Source organism: Bombina bombina, chromosome 5 (assembly GCF_027579735.1).
Source record: "Bombina bombina isolate aBomBom1 chromosome 5, aBomBom1.pri, whole genome shotgun sequence".
In the NCBI taxonomy this organism is placed as follows: domain Eukaryota; kingdom Metazoa; phylum Chordata; class Amphibia; order Anura; family Bombinatoridae; genus Bombina; species Bombina bombina.
In genome coordinates, this window is record NC_069503.1 from 639,749,289 (window position 1) to 639,766,452 (window position 17,164).

The 17,164-nt window shown below is 43.5% G+C and overlaps 1 pseudogene; it reads left to right on the top strand.

The window, feature by feature from the left end:
• The window catches only part of LOC128661581 (uncharacterized), a 47,147-nt pseudogene that overhangs the window by 3,488 nt on the left and 26,495 nt on the right, over positions 1-17,164 (top strand).

A 17,164-nucleotide genomic window follows, 5' to 3' on the forward strand; every position in this document is an offset into this window, starting at 1 on the left:
AACTGTACAGGGAGAAACTGTCTGTGAGAGGAGGCAGATGAGTGGTGAGTGTCTGTCTGTGATTGAATCAGTGGATTCTATAGAAGGAGGTGAGATTGACGGGGGAGAGAATGACTGGGTGGCTGGGCCGCTGGATGATGTGTGCCAGTCTGTGCCAGGACCAATTCAGTCCCCTGTGGGAAGACAGGATATATGGGATAAATGGCAGAAGGAAGATGTGTGCTTGTCTGCACCAGTGTCAGAAGGATCCCAAATTCTGTGTGGGGATGCAAAGTGGCAGACTGACTGTGAGAGAGAGCAGGGGGAAAAGGTAGCCCACTCAATGATAGAAGCAGTAGAGCCACAGATTTCAGAGTGTGTGGGTGAGGAGAGTACAGGGTACTCTTTGAGGGACCCCCAGTGTGAGGGTGAAAGATTGTGGGTGACAGAAACCCCAGTAACCTCAGCTGTGACCTATAAACAGACTACACAGATTAGGGGACAGAGACTGACACAGACTGCAGACACAGGGGGGAGGAGGATAGAGAAGTGTATTTATACAGCCCCACAGTGCCATTCAGCCAATACACTGATAGGTGTGCAGCATCAGAGTCCCCAGCAGGCTCAGCAGCTAGGACCTACAGTGGAGAAGAGCGGGGCCATTAGTCAACCTCCTACCAACCATAACAGAGTGCAGGAGTACAGGAATTCTACTCTACTCCAGTGGGAAGGCAAGAGCCCTGGGTAGTTAAGCAGCAACTGACAGCACACAATATGTTCAGAGAGCACACCATAGGTAGCAAGACCCTAGGCTTCACAGGCACCTCTGTAACAGGGGATGATGTGTTATTCAGGGATAAGATGCTAGCCTTATTGGGTGAGGTACCTGCAAAACCCAGAGATGCCATATTCCCACAAAGACAGTTGCCATATTTTACTGCCAGAGAGGGAGTGTATGAGATGGTGCAAAATGTTCTTGTACTAACGCCCATGAGACAGAACAAACTACAGGATGCATGAGAGGGTCCCTGCAATATATTAAATCAGCTGGGTAGAGCGAATAGTGTGTCACTTTTAAAAGGAGGGCATCCTGCTGGCAAAACTGCTATGTGCAATTTGTCTGGCAATGGCGTTATCACCGCAAGGGGAAGCTCCCTTTGATATGCATCGGGAGTGCCTTGTAGCCACCCCCTTTTGCGTCTCTTATTGGGGGAGGTGTCACGAATACCTCAGGATTTAGCTGCTAAGGGGTTAATTCTGTTTAGTTTGTGAAAAGTTTGTTTTTGTTTGAAGTACCCGGAACCTCATAAATGCTTTGTAGTATACACAGGATAGAGCTATATGGCTCAGACTGTCAGCAGCGGGCATGATAGAAAACAGTGCCTTAGTCACAGAAACTGATAAGGTCAATAAAGGGACATGGGTATAATGTATATATGTGTTTAAAACTGTTATGACATTAAATTAAAGGAAGTATGACAAACCTGTCATATCTGGTATCAAACCGTTGCTCACAATGTAAGGAAGATATTGCCGTTCAGTATATCTGAAAATAGATTTCTCCAACATTGGTGTGTCCGGTCCACGGCGTCATCCTTACTTGTGGGAATATCTCTTCCCCAACAGGAAATGGCAAAGAGTCCCAGCAAAGCTGTCCATATAGTCCCTCCTAGGCTCCGCCCACCCCAGTCATTCTCTTTGCCGTTGCACAGGCAACATCTCCACGGAGATGGTTAAGAGTATGTGGTGTTTAGTTGTAGTTTTTTAATTCTACTATCAAGAGTTTGTTATTTTAAAATAGTGCTGGTATGTACTATTTACTCTGAAACAGAAAAAGATGAAGAGTTCTGTTTGTGAGAGGAAGATGATTTTAGCAGACAGTAACGAAAATCGTTTGCTGTTTCCACATAGGACTGTTGAGATGAAGTAACTTCAGTTGGGGGAAACAGTTAGCAGACTTTTCTGCTTAAGGTATGACTAGCCATATTTCTAACAAGACTGTGTAATGCTGGAAGGCTGTCATTTCCCCTCATGGGGACCGGTAAGCCATTTTCTTAGTCTCAAACAGAATAAAGGGCTTAATATGGGCTATAAAACTGGTAGACACTTTTATGGGCAAAATCGATTGCTTTATTTGGGCATTTTATACATGTTTATGCTTGTAATTCACACTTATTAGCTTGGGGAACGTTTTTTAACATCAGGCACTGTGTTAGACACCTTTCCAGTCAGGAAGGGCCTTCCCAGTTGTAGGCTGAGCCTCATTTTCGCGCCATTACTGCTCAGTTACTTTTGAGAGCAAGACATGCAGATGCATGTGTGAGGATCTGAAAGTAGTTGGAAAAGTTCCTAGAAGGCTTCATCTGGTATCGTATTCCCCCCTGGGTTTGGTAAAGTCGTAGCAAAGGCTGTAGCTTGGACTGTAGAGGGGTTAAAACTGTAACCGGCTCCGGTTTCTTTATTTTAAGGGTTAAAGCTCTGAAAATTGGTGTGAATGCTTTAAGACACTGTGGTGAAAATTTGGTAAATTTTGAACAATTCCTTCATACTTTTTCACATATTCAGTAATAAAGTGTGCACTGTTTAAAATTTAAAGAGACAGTAACGGTTTTGTTTTAAAACGGTTTTTGTACTTTCTTGACAAGTTTAAGCCTGTTTAACATGTCTGCACCTTCAGATAAGCTATGTTCTATATGTTTGAAGATCAATGTGTGTCCCCCTTCAAAATTGTGTGATAATTGTGCCATAGCGTCCAAACAAAGTAAGGACAGTATTGCCACAGATAGTAAAGTTGCCCAAGATGATTCATCAGATGAAGGGAGTAGACATAGTTCTACATCATCTCCTTCTGTGTCTACACCAGTTTTGCCGACGCAGGAGGCCCCTAGTACTTCTAGCGCGCCAATGCTTATTACTATGCAACAATTAACGGCAGTAATGGATAACTCCATAGCAAATATTTTATCCAAAATGCCTGCATATCAGAGAAAGCGTGATTGCTCTGTTTTAAACACTGTAGAGCAGGAGGGCGCTGATGATAATTGCTCTGTCATACCCTCACACCAATCTGAAGGGGTCATGAGGGAGGTTTTGTCGGATGGGGAAATTTCAGATTCAGGTAAAATTTCTCAACAGGCAGAACCTGATGTTGTGACATTTAAATTTAAATTAGAGCATCTCCGTGCACTGCTTAAGGAGGTGTTTTCTACTCTGGATGATTGTGACAACCTGGTCATTCCAGAAAAATTATGCAAGATGGACAAGTTCCTAGAGGTTCCGGTGCACCCTGACGCTTTTCCTATACCCAAGCGGGTGGCGGATATAGTGAATAAGGAGTGGGAGAAGCCCGGCATACCTTTTGTCCCCCCTCCTATATTTAAGAAATTATTTCCTATGGTCGACCCCAGAAAGGACTTATGGCAGACAGTCCCTAAGGTTGAGGGGGCAGTTTCTACTTTAAACAAGCACACTACTATTCCTATCGAGGATAATTGTGCTTTCAAAGATCCTATGGATAAAAAATTGGGGGGTTTGCTTAAAAAGATTTTTGTACAGCAAGGTTACCTCCTGCAACCCATTTCGTGCATTGTTCCTGTCACTACAGCAGCGTGGTTCTGGTTCGAGGAACTAGAAAAGTTGCTTAGTAGAGAGACTCCGTATGAGGAGGTTATGGACAGAGTTCACGCACTCAAGTTGGCTAATTCTTTTATTTTAGATGCCGCTTTGCAACTAGCTAGATTAGCGGCGAAAAATTCAGAGTTTGCAATTGTGGCGCGCAGAGCGCTTTGGCTAAAGTCTTGGTCAGCGGATGTATCTTCCAAGACAAAATTGCTTAATATCCCCTTCAAGGGTAAGACTCTCTTTGGGCCAGAATTGAAAGAGATTATTTCAGACATCACTGGGGGAAAGGGCCATGCCCTCCCACAAGATAGGCCTTTCAAAGCCAAGAATAAGTCTAATTTTCGTTCCTTTTCGCAATTTCAGGAACGGACCGGCCTCTAACTCTGCATCTTCTAAACAAGAGGGTAATGCCTCTCAAACCAAACCAGCCTGGAAACCGACGCAAGGCTGGAACAAGGGTAAGCAGGCCAAGAAGCCTGCTGCTGCTAACAAAACAGCATGAAGGAGTAGCCCCCGATCCGGGACCGGATCTAGTAGGGGGCAGACTCTCTCTCTTTGCTCGGGCTTGGGCAAGAGATGTTCAGGATCCCTGGACACTAGAAATAGTTTCTCAGGGTTATCTTCTGGAATTCAAGGAACTACCCCCAAGGGGAAGGTTCCACATCTCATTTATCCTCAAACCAAATAAAGAGACAGGCATTCTTACATTGTGTAGAAGACCTGTTAAAGATGGGAGTGATACACCCAGTTCCAACGGCGGAACAAGGAATGGGATTTTCCTCAAATCTGTTTGTAGTTCCCAAAAAAGAGGGAACTTTCAGACCAATTCTGGATTTAAAGATCCTAAACAAGTTTCTCAGAGTACCATCGTTCAAAATGGAAACCATTCAAACGATTCTACCCACAATCCAGGAAGGTCAATTTATGACTACCGTGGATCTAAAGGATGCGTATCTACATATTCCTATCCACAAAGAACATCATCAGTTCCTAAGGTTCGCCTTTCTGGATAAACATTACCAGTTTGTGGCCCTCCCATTCGGGTTAGCCACTGCTCCAAGGATTTTCACAAAGGTACTCGGATCCCTTCTAGCGGTTCTAAGACCAAGGGGCATTGCAGTAGTACCGTACTTGGACGACATTCTAATACAAGCGTCGTCTCTTTCAAAGGCAAAGGCTCACACAGACATCGTTCTGGCCTTTCTCAGATCTCACGGATGGAAGGTGAACATTGAAAAAAGTTCCCTGTCTCCGTCGACAAGAGTTCCCTTCTTGGGAACAATAATAGATTCTTTAGAAATGAGGATTTTTCTGACAGAAGTTAGAAAGTCAAAACTTCTAAACGCTTGTCAAGTTCTTCATTCTATTCCTAGTCCTTCCGTAGCTCAGTGCATGGAAGTAGTAGGATTGATGGTTGCAGCAATGGACATAGTTCCTTTTTGCGTGAATTCATCTAAGACCATTACAACTGTGCATGCTGAAACAGTGGAATGGGGACTATACAGACTTGTCTCCAGTGATTCAAGTAGATCAGAAGACCAGAGACTCATTCCGTTGGTGGCTAACCCTGGACCACCTGTCCCAGGGAATGAGCTTCCGCAGACCAGAGTGGGTCATCGTCACGACCGACGCCAGTCTAGTGGGCTGGGGCGCGGTCTGGGAATCCCTGAAAGCTCAGGGACTATGGTCTCTGGAAGAGTCTCTTCTCCCGATAAACATTCTGGAACTGAGAGTGATATTCAATGCTCTCAGGGCTTGGCCTCAACTAGCAAAGGCCAGATTCATAAGATTCCAATCAGACAACATGACGACTGTTGCTTATATCAATCATCAGGGGGGAACAAGGAGTTCCCTGGCGATGAAAGAAGTGACCAAAATAATAAAATGGGCAGAGGATCACTCCTGCCACCTATCTGCGATCCACATCCCAGGTGTGGAAAACTGGGATGCGGATTATCTGAGTCGTCAGACATTCCATCCGGGGGAGTGGGAACTCCACCCGGAGATCTTTGCCCAGTTGACTCACTTATGGGGCATTCCAGATATGGATCTGATGGCGACTCATCAGAACTTCAAGGTTCCTTGCTACGGGTCCAGATCCAGGGATCCCAAGGCGACTCTAGTGGATGCACTAGTTGCGCCTTGGACCTTCAACCTAGCCTATGTGTTTCCACCGTTTCCTCTCATTCCCAGGCTGGTAGCCAGGATCAAGCAGGAGAGGGCCTCGGTGATCTTGATAGCTCTTGCGTGGCCATGCAGGACTTGGTATGCAGACCTGGTGAATATGTCATCGGTTCCACCATGGAAGCTACCTTTGAGACAGGATCTTCTTGTACAGGGTCCGTTCGAACATCCAAATCTGGTCTCCCTCCAGCTGACGGCTTGGAAATTGAACGCTTGATTCTATCAAAGCGTGGGTTTTCAGATTCTGTGATTGATACTCTAGTTCAAGCCATAAAACTGGTAACTAGAAAAATTTACCATAAAATATGGAAAAGATATATCTGCTGGTGTGAATCCAAGGGACTCTTATGGAATAAGATCAAAATACCTAAGATCCTTTCCTTTCTACAAGAGGGTTTGGATAAAGGATTATCAGCGAGTTCTCTAAAGGGACAGATTTCTGCTTTATCTGTCTTATTACACAAACGACTGGCAGCTGTGCCAGATGTTCAAGCATTTGTTCAGGCTCTGGTTAGGATCAAGCCTGTTTACAGACCTTTGACTCCTCCCTGGAGTTTAAATCTAGTTCTTTCAGTTCTTCAAGGGGTTCCGTTTGAACCTCTACATTCCATAGATATTAAGTTGTTATCTTGGAAAGTTTTGTTTTTGGTTGCTATTTCTTCTGCTAGAAGAGTTTCTGAGTTATCTGCTCTGCAGTGTTCTCCGCCCTATCTGGTGTTCCATGCAGATAAGGTTGTTTTGCGTACTAAGCCTGGTTTTCTTCCAAAGGTTGTTTCTAACAAAAATATTAACCAGGAGATAGTTGTTCCTTCTTTGTGTCCGAATCCAGTTTCAAAGAAGGAACGTTTGCTACACAATTTAGACGTAGTCCGTGCTCTAAAATTCTATTTAGAAGCTACAAAAGAGTTCAGACAAACTTCTTCTCTGTTTGTCGTCTATTCTGGTAAAAGGAGAGGTGAAAAAGCGACTTCTACCTCTCTTTCCTTTTGGCTTAAAAGCATCATCCGATTGGCTTACGAGACTGCCGGACGGCAGCCTCCAGAAAGAATCACAGCTCACTCCACTAGGGCTGTGGCTTCCACATGGGCCTTCAAGAACGAGGCTTCTGTTGATCAGATATGTAAGGCAGCGACTTGGTCTTCACTGCACACTTTTGCCAAATTTTACAAATTTGATACTTTTGCTTCTTCAGAGGCTATTTTTGGGAGAAAGGTTTTGCAAGCCGTGGTGCCTTCTGTTTAGGTAACCTGATTTGCTCCCTCCCTTCATCCGTGTCCTAAAGCTTTGGTATTGGTTCCCACAAGTAAGGATGACGCCGTGGACCGGACACACCAATGTTGGAGAAAACAGAATTTATGCTTACCTGATAAATTACTTTCTCCAACGGTGTGTCCGGTCCACGGCCCACCCTGGTTTTTTAATCAGGTTTGATGAATTATTTTCTCTAACTACAGTCACCACGGCACCCTATAGTTTCTCCTGTTTTTTTCCTCCTGTCCGTCGGTCGAATGATTGGGGTGGGCGGAGCCTAGGAGGGACTATATGGACAGCTTTGCTGGGACTCTTTGCCATTTCCTGTTGGGGAAGAGATATTCCCACAAGTAAGGATGACGCCGTGGACCGGACACACCGTTGGAGAAAGTAATTTATCAGGTAAGCATAAATTCTGTTTTACCTAGCAGAAATTATAATGGGTTCTATAATTTCAGGCAAAAACTTAGTTTATTGAAGGTCATAAAGACAGGGGGGTTTCTTAGCCCACCCAAGAGGGTGTGGTCAGGCAACTTAATCTCTGGAAAATAGGTATAAGAATCGTATTTTTTAACTATAAGATTGTTCATTCTACAAGGGAGGCTTCCACAGCGTGAGTGACCATTTTCTCTTGCCCATCTACCTGGGGGCAGACTTATAAGCTAGGAAAGTATTAGGTCTGTTATTTTCTTCATTTTATTTTAACCTGTTTACTGTGTGTAATTGTATTTGTAACAACTTTTTATTAATAATGCATTGTGCATAATATTTTTGGCATAATAAATAATTCCTTTATTAAGTGTTGGCCTTTGTCTAATAATTGAACCACGTTACTGAAGAGAATGGAATATAAGAACTGTATAATTTAGGTTATTTTCTGCTAAATTGTATTCTGCAAGTTAATGTGTAAGTCTGGGTTTTTCCTTAGGATTTTTCCTTTAATAAATCATGTGGTGGCAGCATAAATATTATAGTTAGTTTAGTGTGGGTGGCATTAAAGGGGAGTTTTGGGCATTTCTTTTATGTCTAGTACCGACTGGAGAGTGTTGTTAACCCTTGCACCCACTGAACTAAATCACAAGCTTGTCTGGTGTGGCTAGATTGTGACATATTAGTGACATATTAGTGATTTCTGTGCCAAATAAGTGACTGGCGCAGGGTTGGATAACCTTGGTTCGTCACAGATACGCTCCTTAACTTTGTCATAGTATTTCCTGTCCCCAGCAGGGACAGTATGGAAGGCCTCCAGGGCTCGACCTGACAGCTTCCTGAACAAGATGGTAATTCAGTCGGCATGGGCAACTCCCTGCAGTTCACACTGCATCTCGAAGACCTGGAGATTGCCGTCTATTTTTCCCCCTCGTCCTTGAAGGCATGGAAAGCCTCATGAGGCAACTTCGGTGTGACAAGACCAATCTCGCCACTGTGCATTGGAGGACCCTGGTTGCCCGCCTGCTGCCTTTAGACTATGGTCCCATGTTGAAATGCTTACTTTTCCCGTGCAAAGACACAAAAGCCAGGTCATTCAGTACTTGCCCTATTTGAACAGTGATATCCCAGATAGCTATGCCATGTAGCCCATTTGTATAATGAAAGACTTTGGCTCCATGGCAATTGAACTGTATTTCTCTGTCTGTGATAATTACATCAACCATTGTGTAAGATAATTGTATCAACCATTGTGTAAGATAACTGCATCAACCATTGTGTAAGATAATTGTATCAATCATTGTGTAAGGTAATTGTATCAACCATTGTGTAAGCTAATTGCATCCCAGGCAGAGGGGATGATTTTGTGTGGGAGTGTCTGAGAGTATTGCATGTGTTTATAGGTTGTTTTACAAAACCCTGTGGGTGGTACTAATGTGTAAAAATGTGAATTTAAGAACAATAAACCCACAGCTCTGGCTGATATCTGTTTGACCCTCACTATGGAGCTTTGACTCATGCTTGGGGGGAGGGAGAGGGGAAATTTACTGTATGCTGCCTGTGCCTCTGCCCTTTTATGCCAGGGTTATACCGTTACATTTGGTGGCAAGCGACGGGATCGTTCCCACAGCCAGAAGGACAGCTACAGGAGACACCATTCCGTGGATTTACAAGTTGGGGGTAACGCATGTCCCAGTACAGCGACCCTAAAAGCAACAGAATGGAACCAGCAGTGTTATACGAGGAGGAGGACCTGGATGGCCGGGATGCATTAAGGAAAGGCATCTGGTACCAGGCTCTGGATAATGTACAATACCAGCAGGGTAAGAGTCTCCCCAGTGAAGAGCAGTGGTTGCAGAAGCAAGTGGCCCTGCGGATGCCCTTCCTGGGAGAGCAGCCCCTGGAGGAATGGGTGAAGGAACTAGAGCACCGGGTATGGCAGGAGCTATGGCTGGAGGATGCCTATCAGGCGCTCTGGTGGTATTTGGCACAGTATATACCCTGGACAGCCAAGCATGACAAGCCAGAGGGAGAGGAGTTTAATGGTCCTGGCTTGTTATGGGAGTCCTTTGCAGAGCCTGACTTTGGGAGCCCTGCGCAGACCAGACTTCAGGACATTTTCTATGAGAGGGAGGCTAGGCATGACTGGGCTGACCCCCATGAGGTAGAGCCAGACCTGGCTCACTTAGCAGCCCTGGAGTGGGAACTGGAGCAGGACTACCAAGATCTCTTCCACTCAATTGGGAAGGCTCAGCAGGACAGCAAGGTGAAAGACCCAGATCCAGACCCATTCAGCTGGAAAGATATTGTGGAGATTTACTGGGAAGGACCCCAGGTGGCCAGTAGAGATTGGACCGAGGTCTCTCCACTGGTCCTGCAGGGAATTGGGAGCCCAGACTCCATTCCCCAGCGGCAGGCTGAGTTACAGGGGGCAGAGACAGTTGGTCCTGTCCCCCAGCAGCAGAGGAATATGCAGGGAATTGGGAGCCCAGACTCCATTCCCCAGTGGCAGGCTGAGTTACAGGGGGCAGAGACAGTTGGTCCTGTCCCCCAGCAGCAGAGGAATATGCAGGGAATTGGGAGCCCAGACTCCATTCCCCAGTGGCAGGCTGAGTTACAGGGGGCAGAGACAGTTGGTCCTGTCCCCCAGCAGCAGAGGAATATGCAGGGAATTGGGAGTCCAGACTCCATTCCCCAGCGGCAGGCTGAGTTACAGGGGGCAGAGACAGTTGGTCCTGTCCCCCATCAGCAGAGTGAGATGCAGGGGATTGGGAGCCCAGTCTCCAATCCCCAGCGGCTGGAAGTATGTATGGGAGAGGAGCTTGTTACCCCCTCTCCCCAGCGGCAGCTTAACACACCAGGGGGAGACAGTAAGCCCCACAACTGTGCAGATGGGACCGTGGTCTCTGCACTTACAGCACAGGGGGTAGGGACAGTCGGTCCTGTCCCCCAGCAACAGGGCTGTTTAGCCAAAGGGGAGAGAGTCGGTCTCCCCCCACAGCAGCATGGTGCTTTGTCCAAAGGGGAGACGATCGGTCTCCCCCTCCAGCAACCAGGCTCCGACCAGGCTACTTCCGTGGTAGTGCTGGCACCAGGGCAGAGTACAGCTGGTCTCTGCCCACCTCGCAACCCACCAATTCAGCATACCAGACCCCCACACAGCCGTAGTGGCAGGAGGTCAGATACCCTGTTAGTCTATTTGGAAAAGGGGAGAGATGTGACGAGACCAATCTTGCCACTGTGCATTGGAGGAGCCTGGTTGCCCACCTGCTGCCTTTAGACTATGGCCCCATGTTGAAACGCTTACTTTTCCCCTGCAAAGACATGAAAGCCAGGTCATTCAGTACTTGCCCTATTTGAACAGTGATACCCCAGATAGCTATGCCATGTAGCCCATTTGTATAATGAAAGACTTTGGCTCCATGGCAATTGAACTGTATTTCTCTGTCTGTGATAATTACATCAACCATTGTGTAAGATAATTGTATCAACCATTGTGTAAGATAACTGCATCAACCATTGTGTAAGATAATCGTATCAACCATTGTGTAAGGTAATTGTATCAATCATTGTGTAAGATAATTGCATCCCAGGCAGAAGGGATGATTTTGTGTGGGAGTGTCTGAGAGTATTGCATGTGTTTATTGGTTGTTTTACAAAACCCTGTTGGTGGTACTAATGTGAAAAATGTGTATTTAAGAACAATAAACCCACAGCTCTGGCTGATATCTGTTTGACCCTCACCATGGAGCTTTGACTCATGCTTGGGGGGAGGGAGAGGGGAAATTTACTGTATGCTGCCTGTGCCTCTGCCCTTTTATGCCAGGGTTATACCGTTACATTCGGTGTCCGGGAACCCCGAACTGGGGAAGCCTGCGGGGCTCCCCCATAGACTTAATGGACCTCCGCTAACTTGAGCTGGGTGGTTTCAGACACTATCTTGGTAATAACCTTCGCTGGTGGGGTGGTGTCGTAGAGCGCCAGTCACCACTGGACCTTTCTCTCTTTACCTCTGACAGGACCGTCTCTACTGTGGATGCCATACTGGGCTGTTCACTGCTTTGGTCACTATCGAATCCCACCAGCCCGATCGTCCTCTATCAGTTCCTCGATGATGACTGCCCTAGACTTGTGGCCCACAGTTTTCTCCCGAGCTTCCAACAAGTCTTTTAGTTTTTCCTTTTGAAGCCCGCATACTGCTTCATCTGAAGAAATCTTCAGTTGGTGGTTTGGACGTTTCAGGTAGATGGAAGTATCCCACCGCTGCCACAAATGTGACAGACTCCGGCTACCCCGACTGGGTACCTCCGCCAAAATGATCCTTCCTGTACCTGGAGCCTACTGCTATGTAGTGGTGAAAGTGATTTTAGGCAATCCCACCCAAATAACTAGACAGACTAGCATTCAGGTGAAAACACAAAGTAATTCTTTGTTGGGAAAACACACAGTTTTTATACACAGTCTCATCAAGATAAGAGCCTTATCAGTGCCCCAAATATCCCACCCTTCCCACCCCTCCAGACAGGCCGGCGCCTTCCATAGAGTCCATTGTCCCATAGTGTCCAGTGGTAGAGTGATAGTGGTTCCAGGGTGATCCCAGGGGAGCAGCGGCACTTCCAGGCTGTCGTTCGAAAGCCCTAGGTCCCCAGCTGCTACAGCTCAAAAAGCAACATGATCCATGGCTAAGGGCCGGAGCTATGGGTGATTAAACATACACTGGGAAGGCCACTGGGGAGTGGGGGTTGTAGAAGGTGGTCCGGAACCCCCGGTTTCCAAGGAAGCTCCCTTCCAGCAATCACCCCACCTCTTGCCCTCCCCAAGGGGTACCAATCCCCAAAAGAGCAGAGCTCTGGGACAAGGGGCCGCTGGAGCGACCTGGGGTAAAAGACACCGGGGATGAGGGACGATGTGGCTGGCCGCCAGTTCCAGGGGCCTGGCCAGCCAGAGAGGGACTAGGCAGTCAGAGACCAGCTCTTTCATGACAATGTGTAAACTATAAAACAGAGCAAATCAAAGGTCTGGGAGATTGCGGTTTCTCTTAAAAACCTAAATACGCTGAGAAACAAGAGGGTGCTAGGTAGTAGGGGATGGAGGTTTAACCCTTGTGGCCTGGTATCCGTGACAGGGATTATCTATCTTTTTTTTTAAATGGAGTAGACTGTCCCTTTAAAGGGATAGTACACCAAAAATGTTATTGCTTAAAAAAGATAGATAATCCCTTTATTTACCATAACCCAGTTTTGCATAACTAACTCTCTTAAAGAAATATACTTTTTACCTCTCTAATTACCTTGTATCTAAGCTTCTGCTGACTGCCTTCTTATCTCAGATCTTTTGACAGACTTGCATTTCAGGCAATTAGTGCTGACTCTTAAAAAATGTCACGCGGATGAGCACAATGTTATCTATATGAAACACATGAACTAACGCCATCTAGCTGTGAAAAACTGTTAAATGCAGGGGCTGACCTTCAAGGGCTTAGAAATTTGCATATGAGCCTACCTAGGTTTAGCTTTCAACTAAGATTAGCAAGAGGTACATGTGCAGCCACAAATGACCAGCTAACTCCCAGCCTACCTAGGTATGCTTTTCAACATAATATATCAAGAGAACAAAGTAAACTTGATCATAGAAGTAAATTGAAAAGTCTCTTAAAGGAGCATGCTCTGTCAGAACCATTAAGGTTTAATTTTGACTTTCATGTCTGTTTTGATGGAGTCCTCTCTAGAGCAACTTTGTCATACGTCTTTTAGAGCAGAAACAGGCAAAATGAAAATAACTGTATATTGTAATGCTTTTGCTTTAATAACTAAATATTCTATAGGGGATTGCATTAGAAATTGAATGTCCCTTTAAAACTAATTATAGTTTAAAAATGTGTTTTGTGCTTGTGGTTGATTTTTGTTTTTGCAGAACTCAGGGTTTTTTTGGTGCAGGAAGACAGTAGTGCCAATAGTTCACATGCAGTGTGTGCTTTAATCTCCATTACACATTCCAGACCACATTTAGTGTGACCTGATCCCTTCTATGTTGTAACACTGACCTCAGGATTTAATGCAACTGTTGAGTTTTTGTATGAAATAACTTTAAATGGTACACATTTCATTTGTATTTTCCCAGACATAAGAGATGAAATTGAATGTGAGAGTATATGCATAATTTTCTAAAGCTAAAAACATTGGAATCAAAACTCAGTCTTCTTTTTTTTGTAAAATGTAATATAAAAATTACAAATGTGTTTTGACAGTTGCTAAAATCAAATATGTTGAGTGTTTAGAAACAACCATAGGCATTCTTTCCTGAGTTTCAGCTGACAAAAATAATCTAAGAAAGTAATTTGATTGGTTAAGGTAATGGCGTTCAAGGTTACTACTGAGTAAAGCAAAAATTAAGAAATATGAGAAAGTATTTTTTGTGTTTTCTCCCCCCAAGAAATTTCACTTAGCTAAAATAATAATAATACTAATTCTTTAACAGTATTTTCCCCTTTAGGAATTTGTTGCGCATTGTACATATTAAAGGGATAGTAAACAACAACAATTTAATTGTTTAAAAAGATAGATAATCGCTTTAGTTACCATTCCCCAGTTTTGCATAGCCAATACTGTTATAGAAATATACTTTTTGCCTCTGTAATTACCTTGTATCTAAGCTTCTGCTGACTGCCTCCTTATCTCAGATCTTTTGACAGACTTGCTTTTCAGGCAATTAGTGCTGACTCTTAAATAACTTCACGCGCATGAGCACAATGTTATCTATATGAAACACATGAATTAACACCCTCTAGCTGTGAAAGCTGTCAAATGCAGAGGCAGCCTTTAACCCCTTAATGACCACAATGTACCCTGTATGTCACTGGTCGTTAAGGGTTTTTTCCGGACATAATAGCACAAGTCTAGCATGAACACGCTATTAATGCCCTCCCTCCAGCAGGCTTTGTGGAATAGAGCAGTCTCAACGCTGGTGGCAAGACCGCGCTATAAAACAATCAAGTCCCAAAAAAAGGCCAGTGACATACAGGGTACGTCGCTGGTCCTTAAGGGGTTAAGGGCTATCGAATTAGCATATGAGCCTACCTAGGTTTAGGGAATAAAAGTGACAAAATAGGAGCGCCGAAGGCTAAAGGTTACTAATCAAGGGTTACTTATGAAGTGCAATAGGGGAATGGTTAAGGTGTATGCACTGTTATTCATAGAAATGTAAAGAGTCTTAATTGTTAAAGGTAACTTATAAATAAGTCCTTGTAAGGCCACTGCAAAAGTTAGGCTGTTTGTAGAGATAGAAATGTGACGGTGTTCCCCAAAACAACCCCCACAATATTATTATTCACAAGGGACCACTCCCAGACATCCGTATGTAGAATAAATAGAATAAATTGACTGACTCACCACTATTCAGTCTCTTGGTGAAATGCTTCCTCAGATTCGGATGCTGTATCCAGTGTTAATGTGAACAGATAAGCCATGTAATCCAGGTATCCTATTTTCTGCCCACTAGTTTTACTTTTGGGGCCATAAAAAACGTCCACCTGAATCCCTTGGAAGAAAAGACAGTCCAATGCAGTGTGCCGCTAGCTCACCAACCGCAGTTAGTATCCAAATCCTGTGCTCACTGTTTGGCCAAATGATAAGCTAAGCTTCAGAAAAAATGTATAACAGGAGCACCAGGTATATGGATAAAACATTAACTTTATTAGAACATGAAGGGTATCCTAACCCCTGGGTAAGAACATACATATATAATAGTCAAACAGAAATCCTATTGGTTCAGGTGTGTGATTAGGGGTGTGAGTTCCTGAACCAATAGGATTTCAGATGATGGTTTTTAAATCAGGGAACTGCTAGACAGTTTTAAGCAGGCTAGGAGTAAGGCAAACCGGTCAGCCTTTTTTCATCTGTTTGACTATTATATATGTATGTTCTTACCCAGGGGTTAAGATACCCTTCATGTTCTAATAAAGTTAATGTTTTATCCATATACCTGGTGCTCCTGTTATACATTTTTTCTGAAGCTTACTAATCAAGGGGTTTGCTGATGGGGTTAAATAGGTCAAAGCAATCAGAACTTGAAATATTAAAATTAAAAAAATATTTAAACATCAGGATATGAATAAAACCTTAAAACAAAAAACTTAAAACCAAAAACGAAGTTTAATGATAGTAAATCTAACCAAACATAGTCATATCAGGCTGGCCAAGCTGACCAATCAGTGAAATGTGGCAAACAAGAGAACATAAGAAATAAATGCAAGGATAATCACCTGACTACAGAGTGCTTAAATTAGTCTGCAATGAAAATGACAAAGTTTGAGGGTGACAAATAATCATATATGCAGGATAAGGATAATACCCGGGTATAAACAAATGAGAGGGACTGTCAAAAAGAAGGTGCCCCTCCTGGGGCAAAGTGAGAAAAAAAATAAAAAATAAAAATAATGTTGAGTGTTCGTATAAAAAGAGTTCAAATGACCATTATAAAGTAATAAAAAATGAAGTCCTAAATAATGTCCATAAAAGTGATGAAATCCTTGAGTGTGTCCTAAGTAGTGCTGTACCAGTATTAAGGTGTGGACCTCGTGGGATTGATGAGCCTAAGCGTGCTCTGCCTGTAAAGAATAAATAGAAAACCGGCAAAAAACAGCTAAAAAAGGCGAGTCTAATGGAAACTAACTCACCAGGGTTGAATACAAGCCTCCTTATGTGCAATCTATGCGTTTCAGCCCTTAACAGGGCCTTTCTCAAGACATAAAGAGGTATGTGTAATGAGGCCTTATAAGTGTTATGAGTTCCAATCAGTAAGTAAAGCAGTTACCGCCAAAATCAATGCAAATCAATGCTGTAACGTCAACACGTGTATCGCGTGTTGACGCCACATGCATTTCCAGTTCCGGTACACAGACTTCCAGTTTGACGTCATATCTGGTTTGTATACTTCCGGTTTGGCGCTATAGAGCTATTTCCGGTATTGGAATGAGCGGATGTCATATTTGTTAAGGGCAAACCTTGCCCTAAAATGGAACTACTCATCAAATCAATAGCAAGAGTATATGGGATCAACTTTAGTGATTATGTATATTCAACTTAATGTTTATGTGTTGTCAACTTAAGGAAAATAGATTTATTTATTGTTAATGTGAAGTTCTATCTAGTTTATGTGAGACTCAAGGACTAGTCAGTACCTGTTAGGAATTCTGGTTATTAGTTGGGCATAAAACTCACTTTTGAGATTCATGGTTATGATACAAATGCAACAATAATAATGGTTAAAAATATATTCATTTCACCAAATAGCAGGTGACAATATGAATAAAAGAGAGACTACTTAAATAAAATGAAAGAAATAGTGATGGAAACAGAGGCCTGTATTCATCCCAGTGCTGTTCATACAAAATATAAAAAATATAAAAATAAATAAATTATATAGAAAATATATATAGAAGTATATATTTCTATAACTCATATAACAAATATGCCACTAGTATTAACAGAAGATTGGACATTGGGTGACAATCGAATAAATAGGTTACATATATCTCTCACATTGGTTATAACACATATGAACCACAATATAAACCAAAATATTTGGTATCACACATGATCAGGTTCTAGTGTACAGGGCATTAGTAATCATCACTCAAAAGAGAAGTTGAGTTAACTAAAAATAATTAATTAATATACATATATTAATATAGACATAAACA